We start from the raw sequence: 17067 nt of genomic DNA on the forward strand, positions 1-17067 counted from the left end.
AGAGAGAGAGAGAGAGAGAGAGAGAGAGAGAGAGAGAGAGAGAGAGAGAGAGAGAGAGAGAGAGAGAGAGAGAGAGAGAGAGAGAACAACTTGACAGCAAGAGGACGCAGTTCATTCATTTTAAATCAGAAAGCATGGTTACTACTAGGCTAACGTTAGCGCCCAGCAGCAGCACTCACCCAGGGAGCTGGGTCACTTCCCCGGGCTGTGACGCCATGGAGCCGCTGTGGACGGACACCGGCATGCAAATACGTACTCTGACGTCGGCGATCATGTGGCTTTTGGCGTAGAGCCTCCTTATGATCGCCAGTTTTTCCCTTTCCTGTCGTCCGTTGTCTGATCGGATATTGGACCGTCTCTAGAATATTACACGCCGATCTGGCTTGTTTGTCGGTAAGCAGTCGTTTTGGGGAATTTACCGCGTCACCTGAGCATCGCACCAAATCGGCGGTCAGGTAAGAAATAGCTAAACTCTTCCTCTGTTATTGCAGGGCGCCACCCCCACCCCCTAAAGCACACAAGTCCCCTCAAGTTTAAACTGCATGCAGTTGTTTTGTTTTCTCTCCTGTCCTCTCGTAAGTTACTAACGTTAACGTTACCTCATAAACAGCCGCACGCCTTTATCCGTATAAATAATTCAACTTGTCTAGCCGCACGAACTTTGCTTGCCCCTGTCGGTGTACACCTGCGGTACCGAGACACGCCAAGTTGTTAATTGGACGTTTTCAGTCCCGTGTGGAGTTGCACTTGAATACGTTGTCACCGTGGTGTGGAGAAAAGGCAGGCAGGCAGGCAGAGAGAGGGAGAACATCGTGTCTACTTTTCCTCCTCCCCGTGTCGACATAACCAGCAAAACATGGCCGTCCTTTGCCGACATGTTGTTACGTAGATGGCGAGAGGGGGAACATTTGGGAGAGTGTTTTTCTGCGCCCCTCTGTCACATCTCGGCCTGCCCGCTGTGGAAATAGCCGCTAAACTCCGTGCCCACGCCGGGGTACGCGTTCACCTTGACCGGTGCGTTGTTTTGATTGCAACTTTTTCAGTCCGGACGTTGTTTCTAGACTTTGATTTCTGTGACTGTGATGTAGGCGTAACGTTACCCCAAGTGACGCCGCCCCCCCTCCACTGCCACTGCAGACCGATAGACAGGCAGGCAGGCAGACAGACAGACAGGCAACGCTGACTGGGCGACAGACCGCGTATCCATTCGTCGCAGTAGGTCTCTCTATACTCTGGCTGTCTGCTGTAAAAGTCAGGCGTGGTTTGTTTTTAATTCAGAATTGCAACTTTGGTTGTGAGCCCAGTACAGTTACTCCTCCTGCCTGCAGGCAGAATGAGTGCAGCACTGTACTGCACTGGAGTCAGTACACACAAGTTTCAGCCGGGCTGTCTGTATATGTGTGTCCTTGCGGAGAAGAAATACGCCTATCATTCGAATAATACATTTTGAAGGATAGTTATTTGACTGATTGGTTTACTGCAGTGTCTTGCATCCTAAATGGTGCTTCTGTTTATTCTATAGTCATTGAGAACATGCACATACACAAATGGATATGGGGCAAGCATCAAACTTAATGCAAGGCACAACAATATATGACGCATAAACAATTGCATCATGGGTTGCATAATTCAGCTTGCCTTTGAATCCATGGCCTCAGCAACAAAACAGCAACAAAGTCCAGTGCACTCAATTAACACTACATGTTGTAGTTTAGCTAGCTTACATCATCAATAGCCTATATGGGGATACACAAATCAAATATAAATATCACATATTATATTAACTGTACAATATAGGCAGATGCCATAAAGGTCTTCTATCTAATAGGGATGGGCGATAGAGTGCAATGTGCGCATACTGTATGTAGCCTAGGCTATAATAAATGCCAAAGTGTTTGTTCAGCAGCACCACTGTCTGTGTGGTTGAATATGCTATGAAAGTGATGACAGAACTTTTTGTAAACAATGTGTAATTTGTCAAATAAATAACCTATCAAAAACCTATTTAGAAAAGAGTCAAGCGACCATATAATAATCATACGTCATGTGACAGCTTCATCTGAGCGACAATGTACTACAACGAGACAGAGGAAAAAAGAGAACCCACATCTCTCTCTCTATCTCTCCTGTTGTCTCTCGGTCTCGATCTGTGTGTGTCAGAAGGGAGAATTAGAAAAACGTGCATAGTATAAGAGGGTAAAATTTGGGGAAGGTTTAAAGGTTGTTGTTTTTGTGTTTTCACGAGGGTGGGATGACGAGGATGAGAATGACCACGGAAAAAGTAACACTTTACAGGACTATCTGGCATTACCAAAACTGGATAAACTCAGGATGTTACACAGTAATATGGACGACTCTGTCAGCATGGAGGAGGTTAGAGTTAAGGCCTAAACATGGTCGTCCGTCAGAGCCTCGCCCCGCCCTCCCCGTAGGACGGCGGGTGGAGCGCCGTCCTACGGGGAGGGGGCGCCGTCGGCTGACGGGGGCTGCTCGAAAATGTGACTCAGCGCCGACGATACGTGCGTGACGTCAGCTGCAGGAGAGTTGTGACTGGCCGTTGCCTTGGCTCATCGTCGTAAAGTCGCCTTTCAAAGCATGATGTTAGATTATAACGAACTAGTTGTGTGGCTTAGCCTTCCCAAATGTTGAGGGTCGTTTTTTAGAATTTAATACATAGAATTGGGAACGTTACATTCAATTTCATTCAGACTGCCTGGCACACAATCTCCGCCATTTTCACACGGAGCTTCCACAGGAGGAGGGAGGGGGGAGGGCGTAGTGGCGTCCTAGCATGTAGGGCTAGCTGGCGCCGCCAGACGGTGAGATGGCTCCAATTCGAGGCGGACGGACGACCATGTTTAGGCCTTTAGAGTCAGTGCCACTTTATATCTAACATGGTGTAGGTTCTATAAAAGCTTTGACACTCAATTCACTGTGCACTGCAGCGGTGAGATGCACCTGCTAACATTAGCAGTCTAGCCTCTGACAGGTCAGAGCACTCGGTACCCGCTAGTGGCCCAAAGAATAGAAAGAAACAACTGTGTTACAGTATGGCATTGTTTTTTTCTAGAGCTGTCACTAAATCATCTTGAGATATTGTCTGTCGGTATTCAAACACCTACAGTCTGTGGGATAAATACCTTGTTCATTAGATTACATTCCCCTCATATTATTATGACTGCATTATTGAAAGCCTGCAAAGAGCCACTAATGGCCTACTGTCAAAGCACCTGGGAAAACTTCTTGTTTTACGCCGGTCTCCGATGAAGAGTGCCAGCGCTCCTGTAACAGATATGAGTCCGTATCTCATCACACTGTGATTGCCCCTCCTGCAGTACCCACTACCCAGAATGCTTCTGGGTATATACTTTGCTACAGTCACTAAGCCACACATTCTTGTTGCGTTTTCCATGTGGAGAGAAATTTGGCTCACATGTTTTTCCTTCATGACTGCCACTCATGATCTGCCAATTTAGAGATCACTGATCAAATAATTTGTAATGACAGCTGACTGATTTTGATTGGTGGATGAGCAATCAGAGTATACCTGCTATTGCTAAACATCTCCTTTCAAATCATACGCATTCAGTTAGATTACTTATTGTGTCGCAAACTACAGTATGTATGGACACATTACAGCCAAAGTTAGGGGTCTTGGGACCACAGCTACCGTAAATTCCGGACTATAAGCCGCACCTTTTTTCCCGTTTTTTGGCCTTTTTTGGCCCCTGCGGCTTATATAACGGTGCGGCTTATCTATGGATTTTTTCCCAAAAAAAAAAAAAATCTCTCTTTTTTAGCACTCTTTCTAACTATAAATCCTATATAACTATAATAAGTTTTAATTTCCTCTCTTGCCCTCTTTTCACCACACTGTATGACACTGTATGACACTGTGTGCACTGTAAAAAACAACACAGGTGGTGTTGTGTTATGTTGTTTTGTTGAAATGTTAATAAATGGGAGCTTCCTCTACAATCCCCTCTGTGCATGAACCCTTACATATGGTAATTAAACATTAAAACACAAAAAAAAAAAAAAAAAAAACAACATTAAAACACCCGCGGCTTATAGTCCGGTGCGGCTTATATAAGAAAAAAATAGTCAACTTTGAAGGTGCGGCTTATACACCGGTGCGGCTTATAGTCCGGAATTTACGGTATTTAGAGTGTAGTGTACAGTACTTGCCTTACACAATCAATTTGTTATATTTATCTTCTTGGGAAGTTGTAAAACTCTTTGCCTGCCCATCCTCCTCCTTGTTAAATATAAGCAAACCAACCACTGCATTACTATTTACCAAGTGTCCAAATTTACCAAATGTCTCAGCATGCAAACAGGTGCATCAATGTAAGGATAACAATTTACAATCCCTTTCCAGTATCAGTATGCTTATATTGTGCACACTCAGTACATCTCATGTTGTGTAGTACTCAGTAAGCAGTCTGCCAGCACACTCAGTACATCTCATGTTATGTAGTACTCAGTAAGCAGTCTGCCAGCACACTCAGTACATCTCATGTTATGTAGTACTCAGTAAGCAGTCTGCCAGCACACTCAGTACATCTCATGTTGTGTTGTACTCAGTAAGCAGTCTGCCAGCACACTCAGTACATCTCATGTTGTGTAGTACTCAGTAAGCAGTCTGCCAGCACACTCAGTACATCTCATGTTGTGTTGTACTCAGTAAGCAGTCTGCCAGCACACTCAGTACATCTCATGTTGTGTAGTACTCAGTAAGCAGTCTGCCAGCACACTCAGTACATATCATGTTATGTAGTACTCAGTAAGCAGTCTGCCAGCACACTCAGTACATCTCATGTTGTGTTGTACTCAGTAAGCAGTCTGCCAGCACACGCAGTACATCTCATGTTGTGTAGTACTCAGTAAGCAGTCTACCAGCACACTCGGTACATCTCATGTTGTGTAGTACTCAGTAAGCAGTCTGCCAGCACACTCAGTACATCTCATGTTGTGCAGTACTCGGTAAGTACATCTCATGTTGTGTAGTACTCGGTAAGTACATCTTATGTTGTGTAGTACTAGTAAGTACATCTCATGTTGTGTAGTACTAGTAAGTACATCTCATGTTGTGTAGTACTAGTAAGTACATCTCATGTTGTGTAGTACTCAGTAAGTACATCTCATGTTGTGTAGTACTAGTAAGTACATCTCATGTTGTGTAGTACTATGTTGTGTAGTACTAGTAAGTACATCTCATGTTGTGTAGTACTAGTAAGTACATCTCATGTTGTGTAGTACTCACTAAGTACATCTCATGTTGTGTAGTACTAGTAAATACATCATGTTGTGTAGTACTCAGTAAGCAGTCTGCCAGCACACTCAGTACATCTCATGTTATGTAGTACTCAGTAAGCAGTCTGCCAGCACACTCAGTATATCTCATGTTGTGTAGTACTCAGTAAGCAGTCTGCCAGCACACTCAGTACATCTCATGTTGTGTAGTACTCGGTAAGTACATCTCATGTTGTGTAAGTACATCTCATGTTGTGTAGTACTCGGTAAGTACATCTCATTTTGTGTAGTACTAGTAAGTACATCTCATGTTGTGTAGTGCTAGTAAGTACATATCATGTTGTGTAGTACTCGGTAAGTAGATCTCATGTTGTGTAGTACTCGGTAAGTACATCTCATGTTGTGTAGTACTCGGTAAGTACATCTCATGTTGTGTAGTACTAGTAAGTAAATCTCATGTTGTGTAGTGCTAGCAAGTACATCTCATGTTGTGTAGTACTCTGTAAGTACATCTCATGTTGTGTAGTACTCTGCAAGTACATCTCATGTTGTGTAGTACTCAGTAAGTACATCTCATGTTGTGTAGTACTAGTAAGTACATCTCATGTTGTGTACTACTCAGTAAGTACATCTCATGTTGTGTAGTACTAGTAAGTACATTTCATGTTGTGTAGTACTAGTAAGTACATCTCATGTTGTGTAGTACTAGTAAGTACATCTCATGTTGTGTAGTACTCAGTAAGTACATCTCATGTTGTGTAGTACTCTGTAAGTACATCTCATGTTGTGTAGTACTCAGTAAGTACATCTCATGTTGTGTAGTACTAGTAAGTACATCTCATGTTGTGTAGTACTCAGTAAGTACATCTCATGTTGTGTAGTACTAGTAAGTACATCTCATGTTGTGTAGTACTAGTAAGTACATCTCATGTTGTGTAGTACTAGTAAGTACATCTCATGTTGTGTAGTACTCAGTAAGTACATCTCATGTTGTGTAGTACTCTGTAAGTACATCTCATGTTGTGTAGTACTCAGTAAGTACATCTCATGTTGTGTAGTACTCAGTAAGTACATCTCATGTTGTGTAGTACTAGTAAGTACATCTCATGTTGTGTAGTACTAGTAAGTACATCTCATGTTGTGTAGTGCTAGTAAGTACATATCATGTTGTGTAGTACTCAGTAAGTACATCTCATGTTGTGTAGTACTAGTAAGTACATCTCATGTTGTGTAGTACTCAGTAAGTACATCTCATGTTGTGTAGTACTCAGTAAGTACATCTCATGTTGTGTAGTATTCAGTAAGTACATCTCATGTTGTGTAGTACTCAGTAAGTACATCTCATGTTGTGTAGTACTAGTAAGTACATCTCATGTTGTGTAGTACTCAGTAAGTACATCTCATGTTGTGTAGTATTCAGTAAGTACATCTCATGTTGTGTAGTACTCAGTAAGTACATCTCATGTTGTGTAGTATTCAGTAAGTACATCTCATGTTGTGTAGTACTCAGTAAGTACATCTCATGTTGTGTAGTACTAGTAAGTACATCTCATGTTGTGTAGTACTCAGTAAGTACATCTCATGTTGTGTAGTATTCAGTAAGTACATCTCATGTTGTGTAGTACTCAGTAAGTACATCTCATGTTGTGTAGTATTCAGTAAGTACATCTCATGTTGTGTAGTACTCGGTAAGCTCACGCTATTTGGAAAGAAAGTACCGGACCTCTGAATGTGCCGACTCTTGCCTGGGTGAACAAGCCAGAGGAGAAGAGAACAAACAAGTTTGGCCGTTGATGAAATTCAATACTGCTGACTGAAGAAATAAGCACATTTTCAGTCTAAATCTCAAATGTGACTTTGTAAGCAAGTAAAGAACTCGGACATAATGCTAGTTCAAGGAAATTAGACAAATGTGACTGATGAATAATACATGCGTGTTGAGTATTTACATTTTTAACTTCTGTATGGTTTTGTGCCTCAGTTATTATGGTGCAAAGAAAGGGCCGGTGAGTTTCTTTGTCTACCTGCTGCTGTAGCTGGGGGAGAAAAAAGTTAATTTCAGATCCTTGTACATGGTCATGTTGGGATATTGTAGGAATAAGAAAATCTGCTAAAGTATAATATCAGTGTTTTTGTGCCAGTCGTCTAGGTTGCCCCTCTCTTCCATGAGTCCTGGTGGTTTTGACACAAAGTGAGTGTACAGTAGTTGGATCATTCAGAGCTTTTTTCCCCATACCTTCAGAAGTAGCCTTTTGCTGCCATTCATTCTTGTAAGGTGTGTGTAAGGTCCATGTTGGCGCTGAAAATGGGACCCGCTTCTTCATAACAAGGCTGGATAGCTGTCGCAGCCTACTCAGATGCTACGTGCTACAGAGGTGCAAAGTGGCGAGTGTGATGCTAATATTAAAGCTGTTGATAATAATGCGTCAATGTGAGTCACAGGATGGCCGAAGGCGGACGGAGGATGTTTTTATTTACAAGGAACTTCCAACCTACACATGACACCAGCACATTCACCCCCGAGCTCTAGAACGGCTGTCCATTATCTTTGTCAAACATTGGTGTGAGTCATCATATGTTGGAGACTGGAGGATGTTGTCATCACGGCCTTGGCCCTGTGACATCTACACTGTGCTTTGTTGGGTCCTGGTCTTCTCTTCTCTGCTCTGCTGCCTGTTGTTAGGTGACTAAGGCAACCGAAGAGATGAGCTCATGACCTGCTGTGGGTGGGCCTGAGAGGGAGAGGGAGAGACAATCGGAGTGACAGAAGGAGAGGGACTATGCAATTTTGATTGTGAGTCTGAGAGGCAGTGTTGTAGTCAAGTCACTATATCTCAAGTCCGAGTCGAGTCTCAAGTCCCCAGTGTTCAAGTCCAAGTCCACCAAAGAAGCGTCCGAGTCCCCATTAACTGAATTAACTGAATGTGAATCCACATGTAGGTGGAACACACGCACCCGCCCTTGCACAAAATTGAAAATTTTGAAAAAGAAAAAACACAAGTCCGAGACGAGTCCTCTTCTCCAACTGCCGTTCCAAGTCCGAATGCATGAATGCTCAAGTCCGAGTCATCAGTGCTCCAGTCCAAGTCCGGTCGCAAGTCCTGGCAATGAGTCCAGGACTTGGACTCGGGCTCAACTCCAACACTGTTGAGAGGGAGAGAGAAAGAGAGGGCAGAGTGACAGAGGAAGAGCGATACAAAGGTAGAGAGAGAATGAGTGGCAATGCGTGAGAGAGAGAGAGAGAGAGTGATATGGGTCGGGGAGAAGGAAGTGAGAAAGTGAGAGGCTGAGGGAGACGTTAACGGGAGACGGAGAGCGAGTAACAGTGTGGGAGCCAGAGAGAGCGAGAGTTACAAAGAAGAGACGAGACAGAATGTCTGAGTGTGTACGAACACCGGGAAACAAGAGACACCCTAAAAGAGTGAGTGTGTGTGTGTGTGTGGGGGGCGGGGGTGTATGTTAATGAGTGTTACAGTATGACCTTGGTAACACTGGAGTCCTCATAAGCAGTGGATCACTATGGATTTAAAGACTTCACCTCTTCATTGCTGCATTGATTTATTTTTCGTCCAGTGTCGCTGCATAGCCGTTTCTACAAGTGTCCTTTTGCATGTATAAGCCTACTTGTCAGTGTATGCATGTGTATCTATTATGAATACATATTAATCAATAATCATAGTTAGTCTTCCAATTCGAATGGCCCCTTCACTCTTTTTATATGCCTTTTATGGCAGCTGAAAAATTGTCTGGTGAAATTCTGAATACCCTAGCCACTATTGATGGAAAAAAATAGACGAGGGGATCAAATTCGATTGTTATTTTTTGTTTTTGCTCCATGGTCACTCCAAATTCACAGCTCAAGTTTGGCTTGGTTGGTTCCAGCCTTAAAACTCATTATATAAGGATTTGTCAAAATGTCTATGGAGAAAATGAATGGGAAACTCACATCAGGGGCAAGAGATGTCACGTGACTGTTCAGCTCTATTGGGACTGACTTTTCGGCAGATCAGAGCCAGAATCCCCCCTGTCATTATTGACATAAGCTGCACGTGGCTAGTTGTGTGCAAGGTGACCATTTGGAATGGCTTATTTACCGTAACTGACAACAAATGTTTCCCCTTTCTGGTAAAACATGATTCATGCCCCCAACGACCAAACTGAACAACCATTGATAAAACATTAGACAGTGTTTCTCCATTCTTGAAAAGTTGACCATTGGAGGGCAGGATTTCTCTGGGAGAGTGATGTGCTGTTGTCAGTGTGGCTCAACACCCTGGGAACAAGGCTATGTGGGGGGGAGGAGTGAAAAGGGAATATATACATTATATAGCACTAGCCATGTCCCCGGCTTTGGGTTAAATATGCAAAATACAATACAACTGAAATGATCTGGATTCAAGCAAAAGCATCGGATCACAATCACACGACAAATCATCTTCTTGCCACGCTGAACCACCAATGGTTTGCACCAGAGCCGTATAATAGAAGAGTTCCGACATCTCCATTCACTCCAATGGACCAGTTTTTTTCCAGGAAGTAGAAAGTGGAACTCTTGAGTAGGGCTGTGCGATTAATCGATTTTGAATCGTAATCGAATTAATTAGTTAGGACGATGTTAAAAAAATGAAAATCGTAAAATCGATTTTCACTTCAACTAGGGTAATTACGTTACGCGGGCGGCTCTCTCTCATGTACGCATGCTGCTACTTGTCCATTCTCCCCGCTGTAAAGTCTCTCTAGAGGCTGTGATACTGGCTACTAAAGACAGCAGCGCAATGGACTTATTTCAACACCAAACACCAAAAAGCACAGAGTGAGCACTGAGCGCAGCTTGTTGCACTGCGGGCTGTAGCCTACCAGATAAGATTGCCACAACACACTCACGCGCGCACACGAACACAGACGTTATCACCGGACGATGAAACGTTGCCTTTACAGTTCACATAATAACAAAACAACACGTGAGGCCACTGAGTACTGATAGATTGGCTGTGTTCATGGCTGTAACGTAGCAGCCTCAGCTGACTCACCTGTCCCTGTGTGTCTGAATTTCCCCCTAACTGCTATCGCAGTTCCACGCATTCCTGTTGTGACTTTGTGTTATTCTAGTACAGATATAACTCCGAGCACGGGTGGTCGCTTAGACACTGCTAATATAATTATGTCACGGAGGAACACGCAAATCCACCAGTGTCAAGTTAGCAAGCAACAGCCAGGAAGTTAAGCATAGCAGCGGCAAGCTAAAACAGGAAGTTGGGGTGTTCTGCCTTCAGAGTAAAAGCGTAAATTGTCAATTAGGGAAAAAAAGGGGGGAAAAGAGCTCTGTAGGGCAACAAATGTTTAGAGAAGTATAATAGTATAATAAATCGAAATCGAAATCGAAAATCGAGTTTTGAGAGAAAAAATCGTCAATTTTAGTTTTAGGCAAAATCGCACAGCCCTACTCTTGAGTAAAAAAAGCAGCACTGTCGAGTTGCAGCAAAATAGACAGTTTGTGTTGTACTTTGAAAGGGTTTTTCATTCCTTGAATCAAATTGTACAGCTTTATTTTAGCATGCAAAAGTAGCGCGAGACCCATTCCTGGCTGTTCATTGGCTAATGAGTCTCGCATTTTGGTCCTCCGCTGACGCCACTCTCTCTCTAGAGGACACTAGTTTGCACTAATCAGCATCCAGAGGCAGTTACGGGCGGGATTTAGGTGTGACGACCGTGAGAAGCGAGCCCGTGATTGGGCTTAAGCGGTGTCAAACAAATATGCATCGTGATGTTTCCACAGTTAAACATAGCAATGCACGATGTCGTCATTGTATCGATGAGACCTGGGGGCGCGACTCCGGAGTGCATTCTCTGGGAACTGTGGTGGAGACGGCTGTGTGTATGGCTTTGATGTCAGACAGTGGACAGATGGACACTGGCAGAAACACAGCAGCCTATAGACGGTTAACTTGACAACATAAACATTCTAAATTGCCCCTAGCTTACTTCCTGTTGAAATAAGCTAAGTTTCCAACTCTTCCCTAGTAAAACAATTCCGATCAAATCGTATATTGGCGATTGAAGGGATGATCGCCAATTGGTTTTCCTCCACTGATATTTAGACAATTTTACCTAATTTACGATCATAAGACATTTATAAACATAATTTCTAGAATCTGCGCCCTACTGTGCATTTATAAATGTAAAGAAATGTATAGATACGTTTCTGGTGGAGCATGTCCACACACAGAGCCCCGTTAATCAGCACGAAAAAAGAGTTGATAAAAAAGCCGTACATTAACAAACTTACAGCACTGACTCCCTAACCCTAACCCTAACTCTGCTCCTCTGCTCAGCGAGTGCATATCTATGGTCAAGTCAGCCAGAATGTAAAAGTATGTCTTCCGCAGCGAGCTTTCAAAATAAAAACCTTATTGTAATGTTAACTTTAATATTAATTTTGGAGTAATGCTTTAGAGCAGTAGTGGTTCCCAAACTGGGGTATGCGTACCCCTAGGGCTATGTGGTGGTACTACAGGGGGAACTTGTTGGAAAGGGAAAAATGCACAAATGTAAGAATAAGTCATGAAAGTACATGAAACGTTAAAATAAATCTGCACTAATTGCAACTCTTTCACTCCATTACTTTGTACTGTTATATTATTCAAAAGGTGGGTTATCATTCATTCACTGCATCATATGCTATATTTTCTAAGCAAAATGTTGTCGTCGGGGGAAAGGGGTAGGCATGGTTCGGTGTGAAAATTAAAAACCGGTTCGATATTGCTCTTCACACTGAATCTAACCGGTATACCGATTCTTGCCACTAGGTGTCACACTTTGAGCAGTGCTCCCAGTTTAGGAGATAAATGACTGTAGTGCAGGGGGGCCAGTGCGAGCGTCGGATTGTGTGTGCATTAAGGCTGTGGCGATTCACTTATCTCCCGATTCGATACTATCACGATTCTTGGGTGCCGATTCGATTTATATAGCAATTCTTAAGTATTGCGATTCTACGATTATTGCGATTCGATATTACGATTTATTGCGATTTTTGTTTCTTTTTTTCTTTTCTTTTTTCAGTTTGTTTGCTTTTTTACACTAGATTAGAACATGGGAAAAGTTGAATCATACACTAGAGACTGTATATTATATCATGAGTAGGGCTGGGCGATATAGTTAAAAACAGGGGCGGATTGGGATCATAATTCAGGCCGGGCATTAGATACCAAGCAGGCCAGGCCGATATGGGCCGACACGCGTGAAATTTGGGTCGTTTGAAGCCCAATTTGGGCCGTTTGAAGCCAGATTTGGGCCGTTTGAAGTCCAATTTTACAATGAGATGCACCCACTTTAACCCTGAAGTGTAATTATTACTTCAGACTAACTAATAAAGTAATAAAACCACTAGTAAACCAGTAGGCGGCACCTGGCCTGCTGTTCAGTGAGTGGCCTGACTGCGGGCACCAATTTTTTTTTTTTTTTTTTTGTGATTATCGATTCTGGAATAAAAGATCGATTAAAAAAATCGTGACATTAAAAATCGCGATACTTAGGTGAATCGATTTTTTCCAACACCCCTAGTGTGCATGTCAGTTAATTTTTATTTATTTATTATTATATATATATATATATATATATATATATATATATATATATATATATATATATATATATATATATATTTTTTTTTTTTTTTTTTTTTTTCAGATTTTGTATGCCATTTCTATCCCCCATTAGTGCTATTTATTTTTTATTTATTTTTATTTATTTATCCTGGTTGCTGCTCCACCCTCTGCCGATCTGGGGAGAGCCGAAACTGGCTCCATGCTTCCTCCAAGACATGGGCAGTAGCCAGCCGCTTCTTTTCACCTGACAGGGGAAGCTTCACCTGTAGGACATAGCACGTGGGAGGATCACGCTATTCCAACAAGTTCCCTTCCCTCCGAACAGGCGCCCCTAACGATCAGAGGAGGCACCACATCAGCAACCAGGATATTGCATGTTTGGTGTGGGGTTCCTATATGAAGAAAACCCCCAGGGGGCACGGGGAGAACATGCGAACTCCACATAGAAAGGCCCTTTTTTGATGACCCCACCCGGGCGGTGGGCACTCGAGGACATGCGCACGGGCACACACTCCTTCAGGCTCGCAGCGTCCCAGGTGGGAATCGAACCCAGGACCTTCTAGCTGTGAAGTGACAGCGCGTCCCACTGCGCCACTGTGCCCCCCTGCATGTCATTTCATAAACAAAGTAACTATAACTAAATAAACATTAGATGAATCACGTTGTCATGTTGCTCATTACTAATGCAATACAAGTTGGCTTTAACCCTGTATCATAGGCTGCTGTGGCTGCCTTTTAATTTGCATTTTAATTTACCAGTTCCTGGCATAATGAAACATCTCGGTTTAGATGGTTGCCAGGAAATCAAATCGGTTTAAGCTTGTACACCATACCGGACCGGCAAAGCCGGAAATCTACCCATAGGGGGTACTTGGGGTATTGAGGGGTATTGAAGCCAAAAAAGTTTGAGAACCACTGCTTTAGAGACTAGTTTCACTCCATAATCTTAACATCACAACGAGTAGGCTATCTCGAGTGTAAGCTATTTTTATGGAGGTTCCTCCTATGAGTGATTTAAGTTTATTTTGTAAACAGCTACGCAGTACAGAGCACTGTCTGTTTTTATTTTGAAGGCTAGAAACGGAAGTCGTTGCGTTATGTGCAGTGTTCTTGACACTGTCTCTGGTTCTCTCTGCCTCTGCAGCCGTCATTGCACAAATGCACCTGTGAATAAATCTGATGGCATCGCGTTCCAACTTTATTGCAGCCGCCGTGTTGTTACTTTCTATGAAGAGTGCAAAACCTAAATGCTCGGACATTACCTTACAGTACAGCCATTGTTAAATCATCCACAATGAAAATGAAAAAAAGTTTCACCGTTTCAGCAAGAGGCGGCTTCAGAACGCACGGTCATCTTTCTCTCTCATCTTGTTGGTTAAGTTGAACCCTTGCCTTTGGTATCAAGTGATCAGACCCGCTGGCCCACGCTGGGTTAATAAACACGACAGTGCTGTGTGCAGTTTATTCACATCGCGGCATATGATTTCTCTTTCTATTAGTTTGGTTTAGGTATGTGCTATAATTTGAAAGCTTATAGGCACTGTGTAGCTGCACAGGTATTATAGCATGATTGCTCATACTGAATGTTTTTCTTTTTTGTTGTTGTTGCTTTAAACGTGCAGTATGTAATTTTCTGCCACTAGGGGTCTCAAACTCAAAAACAATAACAGAAGACGACGTGTCATGGCGTCTGGAATTATGCTTGCCATTTTATCCGATTAGGATTCCCTCAGTGTTCATTGTTCACAAGGTTTTTTTTACCGGGAGCCGATACCCACAGACATCTCCTCCTCTCCGAAAACAGACTCTCTAATTACAACAGGTCAAAACGCTGAATGAAGCAACTTCACGTTAAAATCACTGTTTCCCCAAACGGAATTTGCTCGAGGGCTGCAAGCCGCGCTGGTTGCTAACGTTAGCTCAGCTTGTTTCTATTGTGCTCAGTTTGTTTCAAAGCTTTGGATTCATCTGTGTTCATCGTTCATAAGGCTTCTACCCAAGCCGGGCTATGTTGGAGTCCCCCTCCTCTCCAAAACAAACAGACTCGGTAATTAAAATGGGCAAAAACACTAAATGAACAGTTTGTTGAAATTCACCGTTTCGTTCCAATGGAGTTCAGTGGATACAGGATGTACGCGGGGTTAACTAATAAGATCCAGATCTCCGATGACTAAAATCATTCATCCAGTCAAAAGATAGTTAAAAATGACCAATATCTAAAAATTGACAGTGATGTGACTTGAAAAAGTAAGAAAATAGTCTCGAATTGACCGGAGATCCAAAGTAACAGTTGGCGCTCTGTGATGACATCATCGACAAAAAGCGAGTGGCTCAAACGCTCCGTGTTATTAATATAATATATTATAATTATGGATTTTGAGCACTTTTGAAAACTGTTACAACACATGTAAGTGCATAACTAAAGAATATATAACATAGGTCTACTTTTTAGACATTTTAATGCTATAATAATATAATGATAATGCTAAAGGTCACATATTGCATCTTTAAGTCCTACACACATGCACGCTTACTGTTACCATAGTAACACAACCACGCTTGGTGACGCTTGGATATTTTTATAGCATGCCCTGTGTGCAAGCGTGTGTGTATGTTTGTGTGTGTGCGCGAGCGTGTGTGTATGTATGTGTGCACGAGCTTGTGTGTGTGTGTGTGTGTTTAATGTCAAGTGAACCAGAATATTTGGAGGCAGGCAACTTGATTCAATGCAGCATAGCATGACATGACAACATTTCCACTCCTAAACAACAAAGCCCTTTACATGGTCCTTACTGAGGGGACAGGCTTTTTTTTGGTCACATTGACTGATTTTGAAGTACTAAAAATGCAGTTCCTTAAATGGCCACTTTAGGCTGGCTGCAGAAGCGAGTCAGTCCCATTCACCCCCATGTTAAAGTCGAGCTGAAGCCAAAAATGAAATTCATTTCATTTTAGTTCAAATACTAGGGGTATTCAGTGTACCTATTTATTAATGTATGCAAAGAAAATCACAAAAATCAAATTTCTTTAGTTTTTCACACTTTTCCACATCAAAAGTTCATTTTTCAAGATTTAATTCATAACAGTAATCTAGTTTGCTGACGTCACATAGTACTATCAAATTTCTACCCCATTTCAACCAATCATATCACGACCGATCACGACATGGCAACTGTCAATCGATCTTTATTTCTGGATAATTTTCTCCTCCAAATGAAGGAGAAAATGGCGCCTAGTGTCTGTAATCTGGCAGAATCTCTAGCCCATAAACTAACTACTAACTTGGCCAATTGTATGTAACATACAAAATAAAGCAAACAGTAATGTCTAAGAATGCAAAGAAATGTACCGTAAATTCCGGACTATAAGACGCACCGGTCTATAAGCCGCACCTTCAAAGGTGACTATTTTTTTCTTCTATAAGCCGCACCGGTCTATAAGCCGCGGGTGTTTTGATGTTTAATTACCATATGAAAGGGTTCGTGCACAGAGGAATGTCGGGAAAGAGATCGCTGTTTGGGGAAGCTCCCATTTATTAACATTTCAACAAAACAAAAGTCAGGTCACTAATCCCCAGACAAAATCACACATTGTGGTATTTTTTGTTTTTTTTACAGTGCACACAGTGTCCGCGGTGTGGTGAAAAGAGGGCAAGAGAGGAAATTAAAACAGAAGTGGATTTATAGTTAGAAAGAGTGCTAAAGAAGAGAGAATTCCGTTTTTTATTTTTTTATTTTAGTTACTCACAGTACTATTGACCAGTCCAACTCAAAAGATATTCGGCAGTTTCACTTTGAGCTCTTGTTCCGCCGCTGGGCACACAGTGTCCGCGGTGTGGTGAAAAGAGGGCAAGAGAGGAAATTAAAACAGAAGTGGATTTATAGTTAGAAAGAGTGCTAAAGATAGTCCGGTCTGGTTATGACGAGTCTCGCTGGGTACAGTACGCCAAAGCGATATCCATTGACTCGATGATGCTGTTGTATGTTGCGCGTTTCTGTTGCACCAACGCGGAGAGGTCCTGCCCGGACGAAAAAGCGCGTACCCTCCCAGGTGAGGGGCTTCTTCCCCGCAGCCTGGAGGATGAGTTGACGGTCGGGCCAGCGGAGTAGGCAGATGAAGATGGCCCTCGGTGGCAGGCCGGGGTCTGGACGTGGCCGAGGCGCCCGGTGTGCCCTGTCCACCTCTGGTGGTTTCTCGCCTTCCTTCA

General features: G+C 42.7%; 1 protein-coding gene across 1 annotated transcript in view; it reads left to right on the plus strand.

Moving 5' to 3' along the window:
• The first annotated feature begins 217 nt into the window (after positions 1-217).
• Positions 218-17067, plus strand: part of zhx2a (zinc fingers and homeoboxes 2a) — a 69611-nt gene continuing 52761 nt past the window's right edge. The window contains exon 1 of the mRNA XM_083659313.1: positions 218-455. The gene's annotated coding sequence lies outside the window, so the exon portion shown is untranslated. The remainder of the gene's footprint in view (positions 456-17067) is intronic.

This window comes from Poromitra crassiceps (assembly GCF_964638095.1).
Source record: "Poromitra crassiceps genome assembly, chromosome: 1".
In the NCBI taxonomy this organism is placed as follows: domain Eukaryota; kingdom Metazoa; phylum Chordata; class Actinopteri; order Beryciformes; family Melamphaidae; genus Poromitra; species Poromitra crassiceps.